The 25,184-nt window shown below is 39.8% G+C and overlaps 1 long non-coding RNA gene across 1 annotated transcript in view; it reads left to right on the top strand.

The window, feature by feature from the left end:
- The window catches only part of LOC121819119 (uncharacterized), a 57,313-nt gene extending 39,325 nt beyond the window's left edge, over positions 1-17,988 (top strand). Inside the window, exon 2 of the long non-coding RNA XR_006059334.2 lies at positions 3,591-17,988. This is a non-coding gene — a long non-coding RNA (uncharacterized LOC121819119). The remainder of the gene's footprint in view (positions 1-3,590) is intronic.
- Positions 17,989-25,184: the final 7,196 nt, after the last annotated feature.

Below are 25,184 nucleotides of genomic sequence, written 5' to 3'. Positions count from 1 at the left end.
AAACAGGTGGAACCTGCCACCTGTAATGTGAGCCACAGTGGAAAGAAAGTGACTCAGTCCTGGCAGCTCAAGTCAGGTTTGAGAGAAGTGACTGCGGGAATCCAAATGTTTCCTTGTGGCTTTTGCAGCAAAGGGTGTCTGAATGGCTTCCTTCTTGAAGAATGTGCCATTCCAGCGTCATCAATATCACCGGCTTGGTGCAGTCGGACATTCCCCTCTGTAGTCTCCTAGCATAAAGCCTCTTGCCCCGAGCTGGCGGCTGCGGAAGCTGGCCTTCCAGCTCCTGCAACAGCAGTTCCAATAACACAGAGGAGAACTCGGGCTGGGCAGGCACGAGGCGCACACAAAACACAGGGCCTGAGCGGAAGCCTCGGATGAAACTAACAAGGAAAGAACTTTGTTAGAAAACACTTCTGTTTCTCACCTTTTCTTACACAGCTTGATTTGACTGTCTTGTTAACAGTAGTTACATGTAGCTCACTGAATATCACAAGACATACACACTTCTCTGAGCCTCCCTTTTTCTTTCCAGCCTCAGAGCCACTGCTGGGTCACATTAACCCATCCTCCAAAAATGTTCTTGGAATTTGCCCAGGTAGTCTGTCCTGCCCAGTTGTCAACCTGGCTGCTCCCTTATGTGAAGGAAAAATAATCCAGTGGGAAAACACCCTACCATATTAAAGAAGATGTGAGTTATAAGGCAAGTTTCCTAATAATAGTTGGTCTTTGGGAGGCAGGTCCCTTCATCCCCTAGTACCTCCAGTTTTAATTTTGTAGGATAAAGATAAGATGCTAGTCCCATACCTATTATGGACAGACATGCTCTGAAAATAAATAAACGAAGGCATGTCAATCCAAGAACTACTTTGAAGTAAATCCTATGTAAAGTCAGAAAATTGAAGCTATTGTTGCAATGATGTAAGTAGGTGTAAATGCTCAGCAAGTCTTAACTACAGAAACATAAGGAAGTGGAAGAAATGTGGTGTTGTGCCAAAAAGAATAAATGACTGACACCTCCCCCACCCTTTTCTCCTTATTTCCAGGGTGTATGCAAGTTAACATTTTTTCAAGTGCCCAATTCCTTCTTGTGAAGCTTTTGCTAAAACCAGTAAGTTTAGACTATCTGGTGAAAAGCCATATCCTCTTGTTATTGATGTTTTACAGCATTTAAATATTTTGACCTAAATGCTAAAGAACAAAGTCAATTGTTCAACTAAAAAAGGCAGAATGTAAATATTTAGCTTAGGTATTCGGAGTATCTATTTTCACAATCACAATACTTCCTTGCACATGTTTGAGAGAGAGTTGTAATATGGCTCTTTGAAAACCGTGGGAAATTAAAGATGAAATAAAAACCTGACCACAGATTTCCTTCCTCAATTTTAAGTGAGATCTCAATAAGGCTCTCTTATAGTTGGACGTGGACTTTATTAGCTTTTTATGTGACTTCATACTACTTATTTTTGGAAAATAATCATTTCATTTTAACAGAAATGTGGTTCACAGTGGATTAAGTGAAATGTATTTCTTGGAAAGTTAAAAAAAAAAATGTGGTTTCCATTTTACTCCTCTTTGGAGGCATTTATTTCCAGGTCCTGCAGATCATTTTGAACTTGGTAATTTTGTTATCAGCCATTCACTTTCTTGTTTGAACTTTTGATCATTTATTCCAATTTGTTTTAAAGCATATCCTGAATGCTGGCGAGACATATGCATCTGCCTTAATGGTAGTAAGTGGATTTCTACAGCTCAAGTTCTTAGCCATACTGGGGAAGGCAGGCCATGGGCAATAATGAAAATAGTTTATACAGGCAGAAGCCTGCCATGGGCACCACTTGGTGCTAATTACAAGTGTTTTCCATGAATAAACTAATCTTAATGATAACCATTCACCTTCTCATTTTAGAGAGGATGAAACATAGGCAAAGGCGCTCAGCTTTAGTAACATTTTAAAAGATACAGAGCTTTTTAAATGTTGGATCCAGAAGAACAGTATTACACACCTTAAAGTGTTTTTGTGAAAATTAAAGCAGAAAAATCACATAAATTGATAATATTTCAATAAGCATGAAAAAAAAGACCATAGAATTATTATTTATGTGTAATCACACCAAATGACCTCTTTAAAATGTGGCCGCTCTTGGGGATTTGAATCTGCCACCTACAAGCTCTGTGACCTTGAGCAAGTTGTTTCACTTCTCGGTGCTTCTATTTCCTCATCTGTCAACTGAGGAAAGTGGTTGAGGATTAAATGAAACAATAAATACAAATAATTTAGCATGTGTCTGGCACATGAAAAACACTGATGACGTGTTAGCTGAGCCCAGATTTTATTTTTTTGAGGAACCTATGGAAAAAAAGCATGATGCGGACAGGGTTCATATTTCAGTCCTGCCCTATTAGCTGTGTGACCATATCAATATATTTAACCTTCCAGAGCTGCAGTTTCCTCATCTGTAAAATGACCATAATTCTTGCTCTACCTAAGTAGGGAATTATGAGGCTCCACCAAGGTAAGGGATATGACAGTACCTAAAAGGCTATACAGAATTCTGTGAATATAGTGAAATTTTGTAGCAGTGTCTGTTTTTAAAGTTCTTACCCTTTGCTACTTAAAAAACACGTGTAACCTAAATGGTATACAGAGCAAGTTTTTCTTTGTGTGGTCATTTTTTTTTTTTTAATTAAACATTTCTGGGTTCCTGCTGATTCCTTTGTAAACCACTTCCTCTTGTTGAAATCTTGAACTAGTCTTGATGTAGAAACTGGCTGTTGGGGCAAGGGAGAATGAGCCTGTTTATTAAAATGATTGCCTGATCTTTGGAGAATCATGGTCCCTTCTGACTTTTTGTCATAGATGGCAACTCTCTCCCAATCATAGAAACTTTACCCTTTAATACTTTTAATTGACTGCATCTTGTTGTTCCGTAATTTTAGCTTGCAAAATAAGCTCTCCTAAATATATCCTCTGATGACTACTCCAGCTTGCTATGCTTTCAATTTCTCACATCTTGGGTTATTTGAAGAGGTTTATATTTACCTAATCCCTCAAGCAGCCCCAAGGGAAAGCAGGCTGCCCCCAGGCTTTAGGCATGCTGCCTGCACGCCTTGGCCAGAAAGGACAGGACTCATTTCCCTTTGTTTTTCACACAAGTCACTATGGTTCTGACTCAGCCACACAGTTCCTTTGTTATACTCTTCCTCGAATCATTGCTACCCTTGATACCCAAATGCTGGGTAATTTTTGTTTGCCTCTTTGCCTCATTGGAAAGTCTAACACCTTGCCCCTTTTATCTTCCCCAAAGAGTAAAACCCAATATAAACTGATCTTCAGGTTCTGCAACTGCGGATTTCATTAGTACGATTGTCCTTGTCTCACAGGGTTGGGGAATTGAAGGAGGGAGGAAGGAAGCTGTTATTATAGAACTGGAACAAAGTTTTACTTCTATGCCTAAAAACAAAGTTATACTTCTCATTTTTCTCCCTGTTCTTCGAAGCAATGTGTCTTGTACTTCAGAGCTAAAATGCACCCTCCTCTCCTGAAATCTTGGCTATAAGCCCTGGCTCAACAGTTCTTTTTTCTTTTCCAGGAAGATGCTTTGCAGCCAAAGCAGATGTTGGGTTGACCAGCATGGGCTGGGCAACCTTTACTGTTGAAGGAAGATCCTGATGGGAGGATCAAAGCTTGGATTGTGCTGTGATGTCTGATCCATAACCAACCTCCACCCACGCCTCCCTCCTCCTTTCACTTTTTCCTCTTTATCCCCTCCTGACTTGCAGTGTTCTTCAAATGCCTTCTCTTCTGGACAAGTGGGATCTAGGACTCCAGCATGGCGCCCCTTTATCTTACAGCGCCCTCAGCAGAGTCCCCGTCAGCCTCGGATGGAATAGTTTGCAGCTAGAGGTGTCTCTAAACAGCCAGGCTGCCTTGAGCAGGATGTTTTGGTGTGTTTGCATCAGCTTCCTGTTGCAGAGTTTGGGAAGCGCATCTGGTAACTGCCTGAATGAAAACACTTCCCCTTACTCTCTACGTCAAAGAGAAGTTACTTGAAATGGATGCCAACTTTTAGGAGTGAGGACAAAGCTCTGAATTTTGAGGAGCCTTCACTGAATAGGAAAAGAACTCAGCTTCACCATCTGGACCTGGTTACACAACCATCTTCACCTCAGTTTCCTCTTGCATCAGATGAGAAGATTCTATCTCCCTTGCCCAGTGGTTATGAGACAGCAACAAGGCAATTTAAATGAAGCAGCCATTTTTCTTAGGCAGAATCAGTTCTGTTTTGTATACATGCTATGGACTAGGCCTCTTTGAAGTTTGTTTTGTGAGCTGCACCCATGTGATTCTTGTTTCTAGTCAAGCCCCTGTGCTCTCTGCTGCTGCTGCTAAGTCGCTTCAGTTGTGTCTGACTCTGTGCGACTCCATAGATGGCAGCCCAGCTCCCTCGTCCCTGGGATTCTCCAGGCAAGAACACTGGAGTGGGCTGCCATTTCCTTCTCCAATGCATGCAAGTGAAAAGTGAAAGTGAAGTCGCTCAGTTGTGTCCGACTCTTAGCGACCCCGTGGACAGCAGCCTACCAGGCTCCTCCGTCCATGGGATTTTCCAGGCAAGAGTGCTGGAGTGAGTTGCCATTGCCTTCTCCAGCCTGTGCTCTCAGTAGGTGTTTATTCCATGCCCCAGCTCCTGGAGGAATGGGGGCCCTGTGGTGCTCTCCCTTGTGCTGGAGTAAGGGCTACGGAAGTCAGAGCCTAAGAACGCAGGCTGGAGCTGGGCCATCTGGGTTCCAGGGCTTCTCTTTAGGAACTAGCCGTGTGACCTCAGACAAATTACTCAGCCACTCTGTGCTTCAGTTTCCCTCATCTGTAGAACAGAAATCATAGTGGGGGGAAAACCACAGAAAAAAACACACAGGCAGGCTCACAGGGGCTATAAGAATTTAAAGAGAAAATCCCCAAACGTGTAAAAGGCTTAGGGCAGCGCTTGGTTCCAGGTTTGCTGTGACTGTTCACAGGACCTCCCTGAGACTGCTCACCTCATGATGCATGCTTTCCACATGCAGGCTTGCAGACAATAGGCAGGAGAGCCCTGCTCTCCCCCTGCTCGCTTCCCCTGCGGGGACCCCACATAAATGTGCAGACTGCACAGGCTGATAAGAGTCACAGAGTACTGAGTAGAATTCCGCTTCCGGTTTCTTGGTGAGATGTGGCCAAGAAGGTGGAACAGAGTCTGGCTCAAACAGTTTGGGAGCCTCAGAGCACTTCTTATCAGCATCCTTAATGTCACAGCACGGCTGTTGCCTGAAGATGGTCACTGCCTGCCCTCACACTAGGCACCCAGGTCAAAGGGAAGGCCCGTGTGGGCCCCTGCCTAAACTCAGGCTGGGCCTCTTCCCCTTCTGCTGCCAGAGATGTTGTTTCTCCTGTTCTCTCATGTTCCCCAGCACTACTCCTCGCCCCCGCGTGCTCTTCCTTCATTTGGAAAATTCTTACTGCCCTTTAAGTCTCATCCTGGATGAAACTTCCAGAAAACATGCGATGGCCTCCAATAAGCCTCCGCAGGCCCCTCTAATTCCCTCCCATTGGGAAATCCAGGGCTCCAGGCCACATCCATTTTGGCGGTCAGTTCTGACTTGCTCTGCTCTATCTGTAACTTCTCACCTCGGGGGGAATAGATTCTAAAAACATGTTTAACAAATGATACCTGGGATACTAGAAAGTGCTGTGAAACTAAGCAGTTTGCAGGAGACATTATCCATGCACTCTCTTGAGGGGTGGGAAGGGGTTGGGGGTGGGACTGTAGAGAGGCTCAGGAACATGGCTTTACTTGGAACATTCCCCTATGTTTACAATTACAGGAGCAAATAGGCTCGTTAACGTCTGATTTAGAAAGCAGTCCTGTTGTACTGAATGTTAACCCCATACCTCAGCGTTCAGTTTATGGTAGAATTTAGGGTTAAAAACTGGAGTTTCTGCACAGAAAAATGACAAGTTTAAAATAAAAAATATGTAAAAAATATTGTACATTTTTCTCAAAGCGGTCTTATGATAGCTGTTTCTTGCCTATTCATTGATGGTCTAGCTTTAAAAGACTGGGAAGGCTATCCCGCTGTATTTTTAGAAGTACTCAAGTGAGCTCTAATAACCTGAGAGCCATGGCAACCTCCAGCACTTTTGTGTCCCCCTAGCAGATGATATATTCCTGCCTGCCGATCTCAGCGTCTTTGAAGGAATTCTGCCGATCAAGGGCCAGGCCTAGACAGGAGACTTGTTCTAATACAGTCATCAGCTGGGCTGGAACAACATTTGAAACATTTCTAGGCTTGCTGAGAACACTGTGTATAGGTAGCCTCTCACTCACCCCAGAGTTTTTGTCCTCTGCATCTTTGAGCTGTTTCCTTGGGCACCATGCCCCCATATCATACATGATACCTGGCAGGGGCATGGTATACCTAAGCTTTTCTGCTTTATCAGGACATTTTTTCTTTAAAGAAAAGAAAACTGGAGATTATCATACTCAGTGAAATAAATAGGACAGAGAAAGACAAATATATATCACTTATATGTGGAATCTAAAAAAAGCATACAAATGAACTTATTTACAAAACATCAGCAGCAGACTCACAGACTTAAAAAACAAACTTATGGTTTCTAAGGGGGTAAGGTTGAGGGGAGGGATAAATTGGGAGTTTGAGACAAGGACCTACCATATAGCACAGGGAACTACTTAATACTCTTTAATAACCTAAATGGGGTGGGCTTCCCTGGTGGCTCAGACGGTAAAGAGTCTGCCTGCAGTGCAGGAGACAGGTTTGATCCTTGGGTCAGGACGATCCCCTGGAGAAGGAAATGGTTACTCACTCCAGTATTATTACCTAGAGAATTCCATGGACAGAGGAGCCTAGTAGGCTATGTTTCATGGGATCGAAAAGGGTCGGATACAACTGGAGCGACTAACACAACCTAAATGGGAAAATAATTGGAAAAAGAATAGATTTATGAATATTTATAACTGAATAACTCTGCTGTACATCTGAAACTAACAAAACACTCTGAATCAATTATACTCCAATATAAAGTAAACATTAAAAAAAAGAGAAAATTATTGTTCGTCTTTGATTCTAGGCTGGTAAAATCATTTACACCCCCAAGGAACTTATCTTCCAGAGAAAATGTGAATCGCAGTGAAAATGGTGACATGTGTATCAAGTCTTAAAACATGCTGTGACTTTGGAGCCATCCTGAGGCTTTATTCAACTGTATATAGTTTTATCATTTTAACAAATAACATGATATTTTATACTTACTAGTGAAACTCCTAGTTTTTATTTTTCTTTCTCAACCAGAGGAAACTAGAAAAAGTAACATTTTTTTGCTTTAGAATTGGATTTATTTTTGGCTTATTTGTTGATTCTGGACCCCTTACAAGCCTCCATGTGGAGAGTAAGGTCCTCAGTCTGCGGACCAGGCTTCCCCTGCTTCCTCTGGTGCTGACTACGGCACATACAGGGACATGTCGCCCAACTTCTGATGGGCAGTCTCCTAATCTGAAAAGCACAGGTAACATATCTCCTTCATATAGATGATGTCTATGTCCAGCACGTATTGGGCAACAAGAATTTTTAAATATGAATTTAGGTTGTTTTTTAAGATACATATTTGTAGGAAGAAAACTGGAATTGAGCCGTAAAACCAGAGTCTGGGTTTTGCTACTTCTTAGTCTGAACACATTAACTTGGAAACAGAATCTTTAGGGTCTAAGCCCCTTGTCTTGCAAATGATGAAACTGACATCCAGAAAACTGAAGGGCTTTGCCTAATGTCATGCAATGAGCTAGTGGCTGGGTGTTGACCATAAATCAGGAGTCAAGGGGTACCTGGTCCCAGGATTTTCCAGTCATACTATCCTGCCTTTGGTAAAGTGTTAGTCACTCAGTCGTGTCTGACTCTTTATGACACCATGGACTGTAGCCCACCAGGCTCCTCTGTCCATGGAAGTCTCCAGGCAAAAGTACTGGAGTGGGTAGCCATCCCCTTTACCTTCCTGACCCAGGGATCAAACCCAGGTCTCCTGCATTGCAGACAAATTCTTTACCATCTGAGCCACTAGGGAAGCCCTTTGGTAAAGAGCTATGTAAGTTCGCTATAATGTATTAATGCTTTTTCAGTGTCCACCTAATTTGATATTATGAGTTCCAAAAAAAAAAAAAAAGGTGTTTTCGATACAAACAGGAAAATGGGCAACTGTGACGGACCAGTAGGGAATTATAGAGCCTTAGAGTTCAGATCTATCTGAGAAATTCTGAGGCTCAGAGAGGGGATTATTAGTTTGGACTTACACGTGGACACACAGGCTAGCTCCTGATTCCCCATCTTCCCTCTCACATCGCAGCTGCCTCATTTTGCTGGGAAATGGAAAGGTGGCACACGCACCATATGTTGTTGGAAACCTTCACAGTGACTGGCAAAATGCTTGACATGCCATAAGGCCCTCTAGATGCCTTCTGAATCCTATGAAAAGCTGCTACCAACATAGAATATAGGGCGGGATTTACAAACAGAGTGCACCCATGTGATCACCACCCTGGTCCAGAAACAGAACATTATCAGCATTCTAGAAGGATCTTGTATGCCCCTCATCAAGGTGGGCAGCCTATCCTCACTTCTGATAGCATGTTAGTTTTCTCCTGTTTTTATACCTTAAGTATAAATGGAATAAAGTAGTATGTATTCATTTGTGTATGGCTTCTTTTGGGGAATATTTTGATGTTGACTTAGATCTGACAGAAGTAGGATTCCCAATGGGGGGCTCAGTGGAGGGAAAAAAAGTCTTTTGCATATTGTAGTTTCATATTAATGATGAGAACTGGTGTCAATATAGCAGTTGAGTAGAAAGAGTGTTGTAGGTATAATTGAGTTGCAGCTTGTCCTTATTGGCAAGATTTTTGTACTTTAAATGATTCATTTGACACTAAATTATAGTTTTTAGTTAGGTCAATTGATGGAAGTAATACAAAATTGAGGAAGGAAAGTGAAAAATATAAAACTCTCTTATGTCCTTCTCTTCAATTTATTGTTTTTAAATACGTTTTTGGTGTTATGGTATGTTCAGAAGAGAACAGTGAATTTTCTAAGTAATTATTCTATTCTAAGTAAATAGAAACTCTTGAATAAAGAGTCCAGATGATTCTGTCTTAGTTATCTTTTTCTTCCTGTTGTCTAACTGAATTCCATCATATAGTAGGTATTTGAGAAATCGTTGCTCCTAGAATGGGCTTCCCCAACGGCTCAGCAGGTGAAGGATCCACTTGCCATGCAGGAGCCTCAGGAGACACAGTTTCGATCCCTGGGTCAGGACTGCAACCCACACCAGTATTCTTGTCTGAAGAATCCCACAGACAGAGGAGCCTAGTGGGCTACAGTCCATGGAGTCACAAAGAGTCAGACACGACTGAGCGCATGAGCGCAGCTCCTAGATGAATGAATGAGTAAATAAGCTGAAACAAGATGGCAAGCAAAGTGCCCCAACTTCCTTATTCTAGAGAACATGGGCCATCAGCGTGGCGAGGAAGAACAAGAGACTTAACATTTTTTCTAGATATTGGAAGAGTTTTGGAAGTAGTTTTGCCTTGGGGATCTGGAGTCAAACAGCTGTAATCAGTGGTGGAGAGTGCTAGTTATCTCCTAGGATCCCTTTGCCTTTGCTCCTTTGAGTGATGAGATTCCTGAGTATTAGCAAGGCACACACATACTCAGGTCGAGATAATAATTCATAGCATCCTTTGCAGCTACAAGACTAAGTTCTTGATAATGGGAAGTCAGCAAAAGTGAGGTGGTATCTTCTGAATATTACTTTTAAAAGACAATTCCTGCTGGGTGACAGACAGTGACACTCGAACAGCTAAAGGGCACCCAGAGATGAAGGTCACATATTGGTAGCAGAGTCTTCCTGCTTGCCTCTGCACTGCTAGGTGAAAGAGAGGCAAGCTTCTACATTATGAAGACATTGTATTTTGGGATGTCTTTTTCTAAATTTAAAAAAGATCTTAGCATGAATCCACATTTTTTCAGATGTCATCATTGAAATCTTTATTAAAAACAAACCAGCAAGCAAACAAACAAAAAATCCTCATGTCCCCAAAGAAGGAAAGTTAACAAACTGTATCAACTGCCATCACACAGAGACCATGAAACCTTATGCTAGGTTTTTTGTGCAGACACATAACTAACACATCACAAATTTAAAGGTGAAAATTAAACAAGTAAAGAGAATCTGGCAGTACAACTGAAAACGTGCAAAGACATTGTTGTGCAATATTTTGAAGCATTAGATTGTGGAACAAACAAGAAGAGAACTACAAACCTGAGTTAAAATGCAAAAAGTTCCCTAATCATATCATTTTGGAACTATCTGAGACAACTCAACAGTGACATTTGCTTAAAAGGAATGAATAAGCATGTATCCAATTAATATAGAAACTGATACCAGAAATGGGATGTGAACATTTAAAAAACCTATATTTTGTGACACTGGATAGCAACAGGAAGAGGTGATGTAGGCACAGTATTTCATTTCGGAACATTGGTAGCACTTGTTATTTTGTGACATATCATTTGCTGAGACAGTTACCTATTATAATTGGGAAGACAGGTCATGGGCCTCATGACCTCTAGCTCAAGGAGAGCAATTAAGAATATAGGTATATATTGATTGCCACTCACTACTGTTAATAATGTATTATAAGAGGAAAGGGAAGTCAGGTAATTATTGGTCAGTAAGTGGAGATAGAAGGGAATATAGCTCTGATGAGGGAGGTTTTCTCATTTATGGATTGCAATCTTATATATCTTAGAGCTTAAGTTTGGACCATGCACGGTTGGAAGATCCATGTCCCCAGACAACAGTAGATAAGTTTGATGATGGAGGTCTTTCTTGTGGACCTTCTGTTAAGTACTTTCCTTGGCCAGAAAATGGAAATCAGCCCAAAACAAAGACTGGATAAAAGGCACTGCCTTCTTAATTGTTTCAAATGGCTGCCACTAAAGGTAGCCAACATGAAATAGAAACAAAGAGGGAAAGGATAAATAGAGAGGCTAGTAAAAAAAAAGAGGAATCTTGGCTCAAGAGCTGTGACCAGAGTAGTCTGGTCCCAGTAGTCTTTGGCTACTGTTTCTTTCACATGGACGCCAATAGATTAGAATTCCACTTAGGCTGTGCGATCTATTTGCAGAAATAAGGGGAGACATGGATATTGGACCGAGGGGTAGACATGGAAGAGAGTGCTGCTGCTGCTGCTAAGTCACTTCAGTCGTGTCCAGCTCTGTGCAGCCCCATAGACAGCAGCCTACCAGGCTCCTGCATCCATAGGATTTTCCAGGCAAGAACACTGGAGTGGGTTGCCATTGCCTTCTCCATGGAAGAGAGTGATGTTATACTAATAACCATTTTTTTCTTTTTTTCTAACAAAATATCCAATTCTCCCCCTGCAACCCTCCCCAATGCACCCATAAGTATTAGCAGGGTACACGGTTGCCTACCTAGTCTCTATATTCCCTCAGCTTTCTTTGGGATTAAGTTTGCTTTGCAACTCATTTCTAGCCAATGGTATGTGAGGAGTTTTGTATGTGTTTGAAAATCTTTGGATATTTTCTATTCACACCTGCCTTCCACGGCTTTGAAATAGCCTCATATTGGACCTTCCCTGGGCCAAAGAGAAGAGCTGCATATTGATGCCAGTAGAGACATCCCACCTGTGTGATATCACCCACTTCCGTACTATCACGTGGAAGAAAAATAAACTTTGCTCTCATTTAAGCCACACTATTTTTTGAGTGCCTTTGTTTCAGCTTAACCTGTAGTCTGCTGAACACATGGGCTTTTGCACACTCTCAGATTAGATATAAGAAAAGAGAAACCACTTTAAGTATTTTAAACAGTTAGGGATTAAATACAGGGGATTGAGTCTGTCCTTGCCAAGTCACTTCAGTCATGTCCGACTGTGTAATGCTAGGGACTGTAGCCTTCCAGACTCCTCTGTCCATGGGATTCTCCAGGCAAGAATACTGAAGTGGGCTGCCATGCCCTTCTCTAAGGGGTCATCCCAACCCAGGGATAGAACCCCATCTCTTCCCCTGTATTGGAAGGTAGCTTCTCTTCCATTGGCACCACCTAGGAATCCCAATAGGGGGATTGGTGGTTGGTGGTTTAGCTGCTAAGTTGTGTTCCACTCTTGCGACCTCATGAACTATAGCCCTCTAGGCTCCTCTGTCCACGGGATTTTCCAGGCAAGAATACTGGAATGGGTTGTCATTTCCTTCTCCAGGGCATCCTCCTGACATGGATCAAACCCCAGTCTCCTGCACTGCAGGCAGATTCTTAATCGACTGAGCTATCAGGGAAGCCAGGGGATTAGGCAGTTACAAAAGCAATAGAAGGGTTGAAGAAACAGGTTCTGAGTTGTTCTAAAGTTGTCCAGGAATGACTGCAAAACTACAAAACTGCCTCTGAGACCAGCAATAAAGCTCTGCAAGGATCAAGAACTTGCTGCTGTCTCTAAACATCAATGTATCTATAAAATGGATGCTGGAACATGGTGCCAAGGAGTCTTAACTTGCTTGCTAGAAGAAGTAGCCAAGAAGGAATTTAAAAAAAAATGGTTTCTGCCTCACTGTGCCTTCTATATTGTCATGTCTCACTTGTGTGTATTAACCTTTTGGGACAGAATTTTCTTCCAGAACCCTAGCTGCAAGGGAATACGGGAAATTTAGTTTTTGTCTTTCACTGTGAGAGTGAATGGAAGTGAGCAAATTCATTTCCAGCACCCAGTAATCTCAACTCTAGGGTGGAAATGTATGTTACCTACCACAAAGGGCTCATGGGAGAGTTAGATGAGATTTAATATATGTGAAGTATGTATATATGACTGGCACATATTAAAAACTCAAAAAAATTGTAGCCATTATCTCATAAAATCATCTGGTAGCTTAAAATGTATGCCCGTTCATCATATTCATGTCCCTTTCAACAAAATGATTGATTGGTTATGGATTGATAAGCTTGATAAAGATGCTTTTTATGTATAATAACATAAAAGTATCCATCTCCTATTATTACAAAAGCTAGCTGTTATCTGAAAACTAGGAAAACATAAATTTTATTTAATGAATTTTTCAGAAAGTAAAAACATACCATGGTTTGACGATAGGGTGAGGCATAAGGTAAGAGAAAGCAGCAAGGGTCCAGTCATTTTTAGACCCTCTTTGAGGGTCAGCATTGTATTTTAGAGCAGTGGGAACCTAGTGAAGGATTTTAAGTTGGGGAGAGGCATTATAAGACTTGACTTTAAAGGAAGCTCCCAGATTGTTACCCCAGAACCCTATCAGGGGAATTTTAGGGTAATGAATAAATTTATGTTTTCGATTAATATATACAGAATGTCTGTAGGTGCTTTTGAATACTTATTATCTGGTGTGAATTAAAAGCCTGATTCTGATTCATATAAATAAATGAGAGGAAAGAAAGATGATGTCATCTTCTGTCGGTTTGTAACTATGAAGGAAGCAGGTATTACCTAACATTTTCTATGAACTGGCTCCAAAGTTCTCCAATAGTTATTTAATGGTTGAGTGTGAGAGACTTTCAAAGCACAATTATGCTGCACTGTTACCTATTAGTGACCAGAATGTTGGTAAATTGCTTAATGTTTTGTGACCAGACATCGGAATGATTTAGACATTTTACTCAGGTTCTCATGATGAGACACCTCACACAGGGAGACCTCACACTGATGGACAGAGGATGGTGTAGCTACCTACGGTGAGGATAATCCTGCTGGATCAGTGCCAGTTCATTCACTGGTTTGCATCGTCAGTCAGGGATAACAAAACTATGGTAGCATTTTTACAATTCCTTTTAAAAGGAGTAGGTTATAAAGTAGGTATGCCTTGTTTTAAGATCAATGATGTCCGAAGTAATTGTAGGACATTGCACAACTACAGGGATAGATATCAGGTCAAATGAAAGGAAGCTTTGCTCAGCAAAGCATGTCTGTCTGCTCTGCTCCACGTCACTGGTGGCACATGCCAGTGTTGCCAGTATCATTGCAGGTAAAAGGTCACATTCCGACTACTTTAGTCTTGACTGTTTCCTGTGCAGTCTAAAATTACACTAGGAGAAAGTAGGCTGAGTGCACTGGCTGGGCGCAATCTGTTTCACTCTGAGGAGAAGCCAGACTTTGTTCATTCAGTATCCAACTGTGGAATATTAAAAGAAATTGTCATTTAAACAACCCCAAACTCTACAATTATATTAAAAGAAGTATTGGGATGGCCACAAAATTCATTTGGGTTTTTTCATAAGATCTTAGGGAAAAACTCAAACGAACTTTCTGGCATAATTCAGTTGTTGTTGGATTTGATGCTTCTAAAGGTGTTCCTGGTTCTTTTCCTTACACTCATAATCTAACAGTTAAGTTTCCATCCTCCTACTCTTCCTTGAATCCAGTGGAAAAAGTATAATTCAGTGTAAGTGTGAACTTTATGAAACTGTATCTTTGCACTGTTAAGATGTTTAGATTTAATTACTAAAGATGTCTGTGAGTCTGGTCAGTACTTTTACCAATTTGATATACTTATTGAATATTCATTGAGTACCTACTGTGTGCTGGGCTCTCTTGAGCAAAGTTTTTCAAGTATGTACTCTGCTGAGGACAAATTTTTCTGAATCCTCACAGTCTTTGTATTACAGACATGGAAACTGACTGCTGCCCAGCCAGGAAAAATGAGTTACCCCATGATGACAGAGAGGGTCACTTGACTAGAGTTCCATAGATGAGCCAGATGAATGGTTTACCAACCTACCCCTTTTCATTAGTCATTTTCATGCCATACTTACATGACTTGGAATAACATAAAATAGCTACAAGACCTAAAACATTACTTTAAAGAGGTATTCTTAAAAAAAAATTGGCAGTAGTCTCATGTTTTACAGTCTCTAAGAATGTGCATGTTTAGATTGGATTCTTAAAAAGAATACACAAATAAACAGATGATATTTATTAATAATTAAGTTTATTAAAATTTTTCAGAAATTATTTCCAGCTTTAAAATCATACAAAAATGATAAAAGAGGGAAAAGTAGGAAAATTTAGGAATTCCACAAATCAAAGTGGTATACTACATTAAAAAAAATGAAGGATAAAAATCCCTTCACAGTAGATGCAGAAAAAGGATTTGAGAAGATTCAACACTGATTCATGATCAAAACTCTCAACAAAGTTGGTATAGAGGGAACACAGCTCAATATAGCAAAGATTTTTTTATGAGAAATCTCAGCTAACATACTCAATGATAAAAAGCTGGAAGCTTTTCCTCTAGATTCAGGAACAACGCTAGGATGCCTAGTCTCATCAGTTATATTTAACATAGAATTAGAAGTCAGAGTCATAGCAATCAGACAAGAAAAGAAATAAAAGACATATAAATTGAAACGGAAGAAGTAAAACTATCCCTGTTTTGCAAATGATATGATACTATACATAGAAAACCCTAGAAGATCTACCAAAAAACTATTAGAACTAATAAATTTAGTAATGTTATAGGATACAAAACTAATAACAGAGACCTGTTGCATGTATATACACTAATAAAGAACAATCAGAAAGGACTCAAGAAAACAATCTCATTTACAATCTATTCACAAAGAATAAAGCACCTAGGAATAAATTTAACCCAGGAGATGAAAGACCTGTATTCTGAGCCCTATAAGATATTGATGAAAGAAATTGAAGATGATATAAATAAATTGAAAGACAGTGTGCTTTCATGGAAAAATTAATATTGTTGCAGTATCCATATTATTTAAAAAAAATCTACAGATTCAATGAAATCCCTGTCAAAACACTCATGGCATTTTTCACTGAACTAGAACAAATTAATCCCCACATTTGTATGTAACCACAAAAGATCTTGAATAGCCAAAGCAGTCTTGAGAAAGATGAAAGCTGGAGTTATTATGCCCCTTGACTTCAAACTATACTACAAGGCTATAGTAATCAGAATAGTATTGTACCATCACAAAAATAGACACATAAAATCAATGGAACAGAACAGAGCACAGAAATAAATCCATACTTACAAGGTCAATTAATCTATGAGCAATGAGGCAAGTCCATACAATGGGAAAAAGACAGTCTCTTTTAAATAAAAGGTGAATGGAAAATTGGGCAGCTGTTAGTACGTGTAAAAGAATGACACTAAAATATTTTCTCATACCATATACAAATATAAGTTCAACATGGATTAAAGATTTAAATGTAAGATCTACAACCATGAAATTCCTAGAAGAAGACATGGGCAATATGCGAAACAAAAGCAAAAATAAACTAATGAGACATCAGTAAACTTACAAGCTTTTGCACAGCAAAGGAAATTATCAACAAAACAAAAAGAACCTATAGATGAGACCCAGACATGTTCAGGGTGGTTTGTCTATAGAAAAGACAACCTACAGATGGGGAGACTTTTTTTTTTTTTTTGCAAATGATGTAACTGACAAGAGGTTAATATCCAATACATTTAAACAGCTCATATAACTCAGTATCAAAAACCAAACAACCCAATCAAAAAATGGGCAGAAGACCTAAATAGAGATTTTTTTAAAGAAGACACATAGATGGCTAATAAGCACATGAAAAGATGGTCAACATTGCTAATTACTATAGACATGCAAATCAAAAACCACAATGAGATATCACCTGACAATGATCAGAGCGGCTATCATCAAAAGGACAACAAATAACAAGTATTGGTAAAGATGTGGAGAAAAGGGAACCATAGTACACTGTTGGTGGGGATGTTAAATTGGTAAAGCCATTGTTGAAAACAATATGGAGATTTCTCAAAAAACTAAAAATAGGACTACCATAGCATCTTACAATTCTGCTCCTGGGCATTTGTCCAAAGAAAATAAAAACACTGATTTGAAGAGGTAAATGTACTCCAAAGCTTATTGCAGCATTATTTATAATAGCCAAGATATGGAAGCAACCTAGTGCCCATCAACAAATGAATGGATAAAGAATGCAATGGAATATTACCTAGACATAAAAAAGAATGAAATCTTGTCATTTGTGTCAACATGGATGGATCTGGAGGATATTGTTTAATTAAATAATTAAGATAGAGACACCTACCATACATTTTCCCTTATATCCGGAATCTAAAAAACAAAACAAATAAACAAATATAACAAAACAGATACAGACTTATAGATACAGAAAATGAACAATGGTTACTAGAGGGAAGAGTAGTGGGGAGAGAAATGAAATAAGTGAGTGGAGATTAAGAGGTATAAACTACCAGTTACTAAGTAAATAAGCTATAGGAATGCAATGTATAGCGCAGGAAATAAAGTCACTATTTGATAATAACTTTGCTTGGTGTGTAATCTATTAAAACATTGAATTATTGTGTTGTACATCTGAAACTAACACAATATTGTAAGTCAACTATACTTCAATGGAAAGAGTTTCTATGGTGCTCCCACCCCAGCAAGGATGCAACGAGTGGAATAGGATGAAGTGCCTCTAGATAGCATAATTGAAATGGGGCATTAGAAGAATGAGAGTGACATATTTTAAGTACTCTTTTCAGATTTTCCCATTGAAAATATTAAAAAAATCCTGCAAACAATTAAAATTGCATTTCTCAGTTTAAAAAGTAGAGGTATAGATCAAAAATAACAACACATATATCTTGTTTGGGTTAGTAGGAACTCCAATTAATTTCTAGGTGAAACAAGTCTGTTTCTATGTTTCAAGGAGAAAAATTACCATTTTAATGAAGCTTATGTGTAAATTTAAATCCTTAATTTTGATAAATACTCATTTTTATTAAAAAATCTTTTCTGTTTTATTCAATTGTCATTTAATGTGTAAGTTCTTTTGTTTTTCATAATTAAAATTTTTTTTAATTTTTTAGTTTATTGAAAAATTGAGTTTTATTTGTTTTTGAGAATTTTAATGTTTCCCAGTGTGTTTAGTTCAATCTTGTTATTGTTATCTCACTTTTTAAATTTTCCTTTGGGTTCATTTGTTATTTCTCCCTGTGTGAAATTCAATGGATGTTTAATTCTTGTCTCATTTTTATTCCTAATGACAAAGAAACTATATTTCTAAAAAAATGCTTAATAGCAATAAAATGTCTCATTAGAATAAGTTTTAACTCTTCAAAGTGCTTTCCTATCTCTTTTCATTTGATCCTCAGATTAACCCCTAAAGTTGGAGGTTATAATTATAATTTGTCTCCACATGTCAGATGAAGGAACAAAGAGGCCAGTAAGTTATATAAATGACTTGTTCAAGGTAGATAGCTAATTAGTGACAGTATACATCTCATGACAATTTTAAAATTAAAAAATACTATAATAATAATGCAGACAGTCTACTTTGGAAACCCTGACCAAAACTGTAATGGATATATTTTTTTGATCTAAAGGTGTTCTTATCCAGTTGTGAGCACTCACTTTATGCATGCTAACAACTCTCACATTTCTATTTCTGCCCTGACCTCTCTCTTGAGCTCCAGGCTCACATATTCAAGGGCTTACCTGATGCTCCTCTTTGGTGCCCCATAGTCATTATGATTGGAACAGAAACAAATAATGGGTCCCAGCCTCACCCCCAACATGTTCTTCTTGCAGAGTTACCCATAACAGTAAATGGCAACTTGGTTACTCCAGTTGCTTAAGATAAAAATCTTGATGTTATTTTTGCCTCCTCCCCTCCCCACACACTAACACATCTATCAGCAAATTTTGTTGGTTATATCTTCACAACATATGCAGAATATGAGCAATTTTGTTATAGGTTGGGATCCCCGGAAGCTGATTCAGGAAACGATTGGCAGGTAAAAAGTTATTCTCAAGACCTCTTGGGATCATTGTCTGTGGATGGGAGGGGCTGAAAGTAGGATCAGGCAGGGGCAATTAGTCGACAACTCAGGAATGATCTCAGCCAGCTCTGCAGGGAGATCTGAGACTGGGATGACTTCAGAGATCACTCACTGTGGAGAATGGGCTCTTTTTTCCTACTGTTGCCTGGACCAACTAGTGGATACAGACTGACCGCAGGAAGGGGGTGTAACCCTGGATGTGTCAGCTCTCTCTAGCTAAGGACAGTTGAAGGAGTGATTGCTGCTATGGAGGGAGTTTCAGGATGATGCAAACAAGAGTCTGGGATTGAGAGGCTACTTCAGAAAGAATGGCTCAGAAGCGCTTTTGTTGGGAGCACTGACATTGAGTTGAGATCTAGAAAACTGAATGATGGACAGGATCTAGCCCTTTCAAGCGCCGGTGAAAGAGAATAGGGTGAGCTTGGTGAGTGGAAGGGTCAGAGTGAAAGCTGCAGTGGCTGGAGGGTCATGAGGCAGGGAGGGTGTTAGCTGATGGAGTTGGACCTGTAGACATGGGCTTGATTGGGAAAGATCAGGCCAAGGAACCTGAATTTTATCTTAAGTGCAAAGGAGAGCCATGAAAAGTTTGAGTTACATAACAGTCTCTCTGGTTGTTATTGGAGCATGGCTTTGAGGAGGCAAGTGGAAATTTGAGAAATAAATTTTGGCAGCTATTGTGGCTGTCCAGGAGAGAGATGCTTTTGGCCCTGACTAGAACAGTGGCCAGGGAACTGAGGAAAGGTGGGGAAACATAGGATATATCTTATGTTAGAGCTAATGGTAGATTGGGTGTGGGAAGCAAGGAACCAAGGAGACTATTAACAATAGTTTTGGGCTTGAACAACAGGGTGAATGGTAATTTGAGAGAAGGGTTGACAACCATGAATGCAAATGTATGTTAATGATATATTATAGCTAATATTTATTTTGATAAAGATAATTAGTAGGTTTTTTTTTGTAGTTCCAGATATTGATGTCTCTTATGAAAATTTAGAAAATTGGTGGGAACTAGTTTGCTGCAGCAGCTGCTGCTAAGTCGCTTCAGTCATGTCCGACTGTGCGACTCCATAGATGGCAGCCCACCAGGCTCCCCGTCCCTGGGATTCTCCAGGCAAGAACACTGGAGTGGGTTGCCATTTCCTTCTCCAATGCAGGAAAATGAAAAATGAAAGTGAAGTCGCTCAGTCGTGTCCAACTCCGCGACCCCATGGACTGCAGCCTACCAGGCTCCTCCATCCATGGGATTTTCCAGGCAAGAGTACTGGAGTGGGTTGCCGTTGCCTTCTCCGGGGAACTAGTTTACATTAGATTTATTTCTCCAGATGTGGAGGCCAGTGACAATAGATAGAACTTAGCTGTCTATGTTTAGAACTCACAGGCAGTAACTGCCTGACTTTCTTGCTTTGTCTAGGATCAAGTTTACACTTCTACATCAATTGAGTAACTCTGGAAATTTTGTCAAAACAATATAGATTCACCATAGTGAACATTTCAGACATGTTTACATTCCAAGATCTGTACTCCCGACTACAGTGTGGTTCACTGTGCATCTGGAAAAAAGGAAGGAATCTGCTATTTTATATGAATATCTCAAGAACAGGAAAATAACTTGACAAAGGCTCCAAAAGACCCCAGAAAGGGCTGTGGGAGAGTCCCCTTCCCATGGTACTTCTGCTGACTCTTCTTACCCCAAACCTGGATGTGGTTATCTCACTCATAGATATAGGATGAAAGTGTGACTCTAAAGGACTCTTAATAATATCCCAAGTTTGTTCAAAGATCTGACTTAAAAGTGCCACAGTGATTGATGTTTACTGCAATGTTCGTGTCAGGAGGTTTGCCTGATGTCCCTGAAGACAGTCTTTTCTGGGGAGCTATCTGGCATGTGTGATAGTATCAGAAGTGTTCTCAAGAACAGGTCAATGTGTGGGCTCTGTACTGATTTTTTAAGTAGCTGAGGGTGGGTCATCATCACCAGCCATACTCTTTTGAGCTTTGGGTCCTTTGCTAAATCCTTGATAAAATGTGTCATAGGTATTAACAGCACCAAAAGTGTGACCTGAGCAAGAGAGCTCTTATACAGGCTTCTGTTGCCAAGGGAGGCAGCATGGTCCATTTACCTGATGGCTTTGGCACATCCTTCCTGGCACCTCAGAGATGAGCAATGCAATGTTATGTCCACTCATATACCTGGTTATGAGTCAGGGTGATTTGGGTGGACACAGAGTAAAACATGGAGAGGGACTACAAGTACATTGCGAGGGTTGGGGGTGACAAGTCATATCTCAATTTCCCATTCATAGAGATTTGCCAAAGTAATCAAATTCAGTTTCATGAACATAACCCACCTATCAGTAAAATATTTACTATTTCTTGCTAAATTAAAAATTTAACAAAACTAAATCAAAGATAAAGAGCTTTTATGAGATTCCACATAGTCTTTATTTCGATTTGGGTCTGATCTTTTGTAGGATTCTATTTACCTGTTTTGAAAGGAGCTATTATTTCTTCTTCTTTTTATTATACACATAACTTCCAGTTCCAGAGTCTTTTGCCTGTGAACTGAGAGACAGAGAATCATAGGAGACTCTGGGTTCTGGCTCTCCATCTCCTTTGCAGTCTTCATTCATCTCTGACCTTCTTACTCCTATCTGTTCAGTAAAGACAATGACCCATTAAGAGTCACCAAACAGTCAGGGACAAAGATTGCAATATCTCTTTTCAAAGCCAATCAGTCAACAGCAATACCCTGTGCCCGCTAAGCACTGGGCAAGGCTCAGGAGATGCAGAGGTAAAGACAACCATGATGGCGAAGGAGCAATTGCTTTTACATGAGGTTACTTGGATGGCAAGGGAGATGGAACGAGAGGAGACAGAGAACTGGCAAATCATTTATATTTTCAGTTAGATTTAAAAATACATTTAAGACTTTGGATTCAGCATCCCATATCTAGAATAAGGAGCCAAGCAGGCCTTTGCTTAATTTATTGAGATCATGGGTAGAGTGTTCATATGGGGTCCTTTGGGAGGAAGGTGACTGTTATGAATAGAATAGGATGCGCAGCAGCAGAAGCCACACAAGAAAAGGAAGAGGGAGAAAAAAGGTCCCCAAAGCACGTACTGATGCCAAAGAATTGATGCCTTCAAACTCTGGTTCTGGAAAAGACTCTTGGTAGTCCCTTGGACTGTAAGGAAATCAAACCAGTCCATCCTAAAGGAAATCAACCCTGACTATTCATTGGAAGGATTGATGCTAAAGCTGAAGCTCCAGCACTTTGGCCTGTGAAAGAGTTGATTCACTGGAAAAGACCCTGATGCTGGGAAAGATTGACAGAAGGAGGAGAAGGGGATGACAAGAGGGTGAGATGGTTGGATGGCATCATCGACTCAATGGACATGAGTTTGAGCAAACTCTAAGAGATGGTGATGGACAGGGAAGCCTGGCATGCTGCAGTCCGCGGGGTCACAAAGAGTTGGACACAATTGAGCAACTGAACAACAACAAAGGAAGTATATGGTTACAGTTGTGCAGTTTTATGAAGTTGTCTACATACACAGAACAAGTATGTTTTAAAAAAGACTGCTAACTGTTAGAGCCAGAAATGACTTAGAGATCATCAGATTTAAAGATTCTCTAACTTGGTGTGCATCAGAATCTCTTGGGGAGTTCTTTAAAAAATGCAGTTTCATAGACTGGAAATTTCAGTTCCAATGGCCAAGATACATGGTCCCTAGATAATTCCAGAACATTTTGTGCTTTCAGAAGGACTTATTTGTCTAGTTTTCTTAATTTATAGAAGAGGAAATTGGCATCCTGAAGGGTTAATGTGCTTGTCCAAGGTCATATGTTTAATGACTCCCACCAACTTAATCTTTATTGGCTGTATGCCCAGGCAAGGAAAAAAAAAATACATCCACTTTGGGAAGTATCCACAGATAATTTTTTTCTTGTTTTATGGTAGAAAAAAAGGGAAATGTGCAAGCAAGTTAGGAAAAAAAATGATTACATATGTGAGTATAGTTGAATAGTTATTTTTTTTAGCTCTAAAATTTTGTGATAGATGAAATTATATGTTTTCTGCTTTCTATTTTTGCCTACAACTTAAAAAAGGTATTTATTTTATGAGCTACTTCTACCAGAGTTTATGTGGCATTAGGCACAGTAAACCGAATTTCACTACAGCCCTAATATAGGTAGTCAAGGCTTAAACTTTTAGATGAGGAAACAGAGAAAAGCAGTGTAATATCTCACTCAGTAAGACTGGACTTACTGTAATGGAAAGAGAAATTGTTTGGTGCACGTGTGTGCTGGGTGCTGGACCTGGGACCTCACTATTCACATAAGATCTAGAGTCCAAGGTACTGAATTTTATTAAAGTAACTAAGGATTTAATCTCATCAACCTATTTGCATTCTACTCTTGCCTTTCTGACAATGATTAACACTAGTGTTTAGTGCATGGTCTAAAGTATGTTCTTCAAACTCTCTTACCAAAAGGAAGTTCTTTTGTAAGGAGCCAGCCCCTAGGTATTTGAAGCGCAGGGAATTGCTTCTCCAAAGGCAGAGATACAGAGCCCAGCTGCCAGGAGAAGCAGCCACTTCCTAATGTAACTGCTCAGAAAGGTTAGAGGAGAAAGCATAAGAAATAAAATTGCTTCCCTGTCTTATATAAATTGTCAACTGTGTTTTACAACAGTGTGCCAGAGCTCCAAATCATTCAACTTGAGTAACTGTGGTGGCACGTCATTGTTAAGTTTACTTGGGGATCACATTAATCCTTGTCTTGAACATAATGTGCCAGATTTCTGTGATGACAAGCAATCCGAAAAGGGAACTAAGTACTGTCTTGGGAGCGAGGTTTTAATCAGACTTAAAAATAACTCAGAGGCCATTTTGGCTTTTCCTTGGAGAGGAAATGCTCCCTAGTTTGATTCAGGACAATTTGGGGGAAAGTTTTTCCCTTTGACTGTTTTACTTTTTGTGATTATATTTATTTCGAATTATTAAAAAATTCATTTTCAATTAAGATAGAAACTAAGACAGAGTCACATAATGGTGGTTGGTGAGGAAGCATTCTTGACTGGTATGTCAGTTACTTGGATTGTTTTATCCTGCTCACCAGGAGTGGTGTGGTTCCTGGCCTCTGAGAGTGTATATTTTCTGCACCTATAAGAATGTTAAATTGTGATGTTCAGCCAGAATTCATAATTAGAAATGAACTTCAGGGTCCCATTATTTAGGTTCTAATCTTTCAGAGGTGATTCCATAGGATCACTGATTAGAAGTTCTATAGTTTTATACAGTGTTAAGTGAGCTTTGTGGTTATGGGAGTTGGTAGTACTTTTGTTTAGTCTGCTGGACGTTGATATTTTTAACTGGTTGAAAGTGAAAGTGTTAGTCGCTCAGTCATGTCTGACTTTGCGACCCTATGGACTATAGCCCACTAGGCTCTCTGTCTATGGACTTCTCCAGGCAAGAACACTGGAGTGGGTAGCCATTCCCTTCTCCAGGGGGTTAACACCTATAAAGAATTCAAAACACCTAGCAATATTTTTTTTTTTCTGAACTGGTTTCCTAAAGCTGAGGAAATGCAAGTAAAAATAGACAAATTGGACCTAATTAAGCTTAAAAGCTCGTACACAGCAAAGGAAACCATTGACAAAACAAAAAGACAGCCTGCCGAATAGGGGGAAATATTTACAAATGGTATGATTAACAAGGGGTCAATATTCAAAAAGTATAAACAACTCATACAGCTCAACATCAAACAACCAAACAAACCAATTAAAAAATAGGCAGAAGACTACACAGACATTTTCCCAGGGAGGATGTGCAGATGGCCAACAGGTGCATGAAAAGATGCTCAACATTGCCTTAATCAGGGAAATGCACATCAAAGTCACAGTGATATATATCACCTTTCAGAATGGCTATCATAAACAACAACAAAAAAACCCACAAATAACAAATGTCGGCAAGGATGTGGAAAAAAGGGAACCCTTGTACATGGTGGGAATGTAAATTAGTGCAGCCTTGGTGGAAAACAATCTGAACATTTCTCAAAAAACTAAAAATAGCACTACCATGTGACCCAGCAATTCCACTCTTGGGCATTGTATCTGAAAAAATCCTCTACTAATTTGAAAAGATATCTGCACCCCAATGTTCACAGCAGTGTTATTTACAGTTGCCAAGATATGCTGCTGCTGCTAAGTCGCTTCAGTCATGTCTGACTC

This window comes from Ovis aries, chromosome 3 (genome assembly GCF_016772045.2).
Source record: "Ovis aries strain OAR_USU_Benz2616 breed Rambouillet chromosome 3, ARS-UI_Ramb_v3.0, whole genome shotgun sequence".
In the NCBI taxonomy this organism is placed as follows: domain Eukaryota; kingdom Metazoa; phylum Chordata; class Mammalia; order Artiodactyla; family Bovidae; genus Ovis; species Ovis aries.
This window is presented reverse-complemented; position numbering and strand designations above follow the sequence as displayed.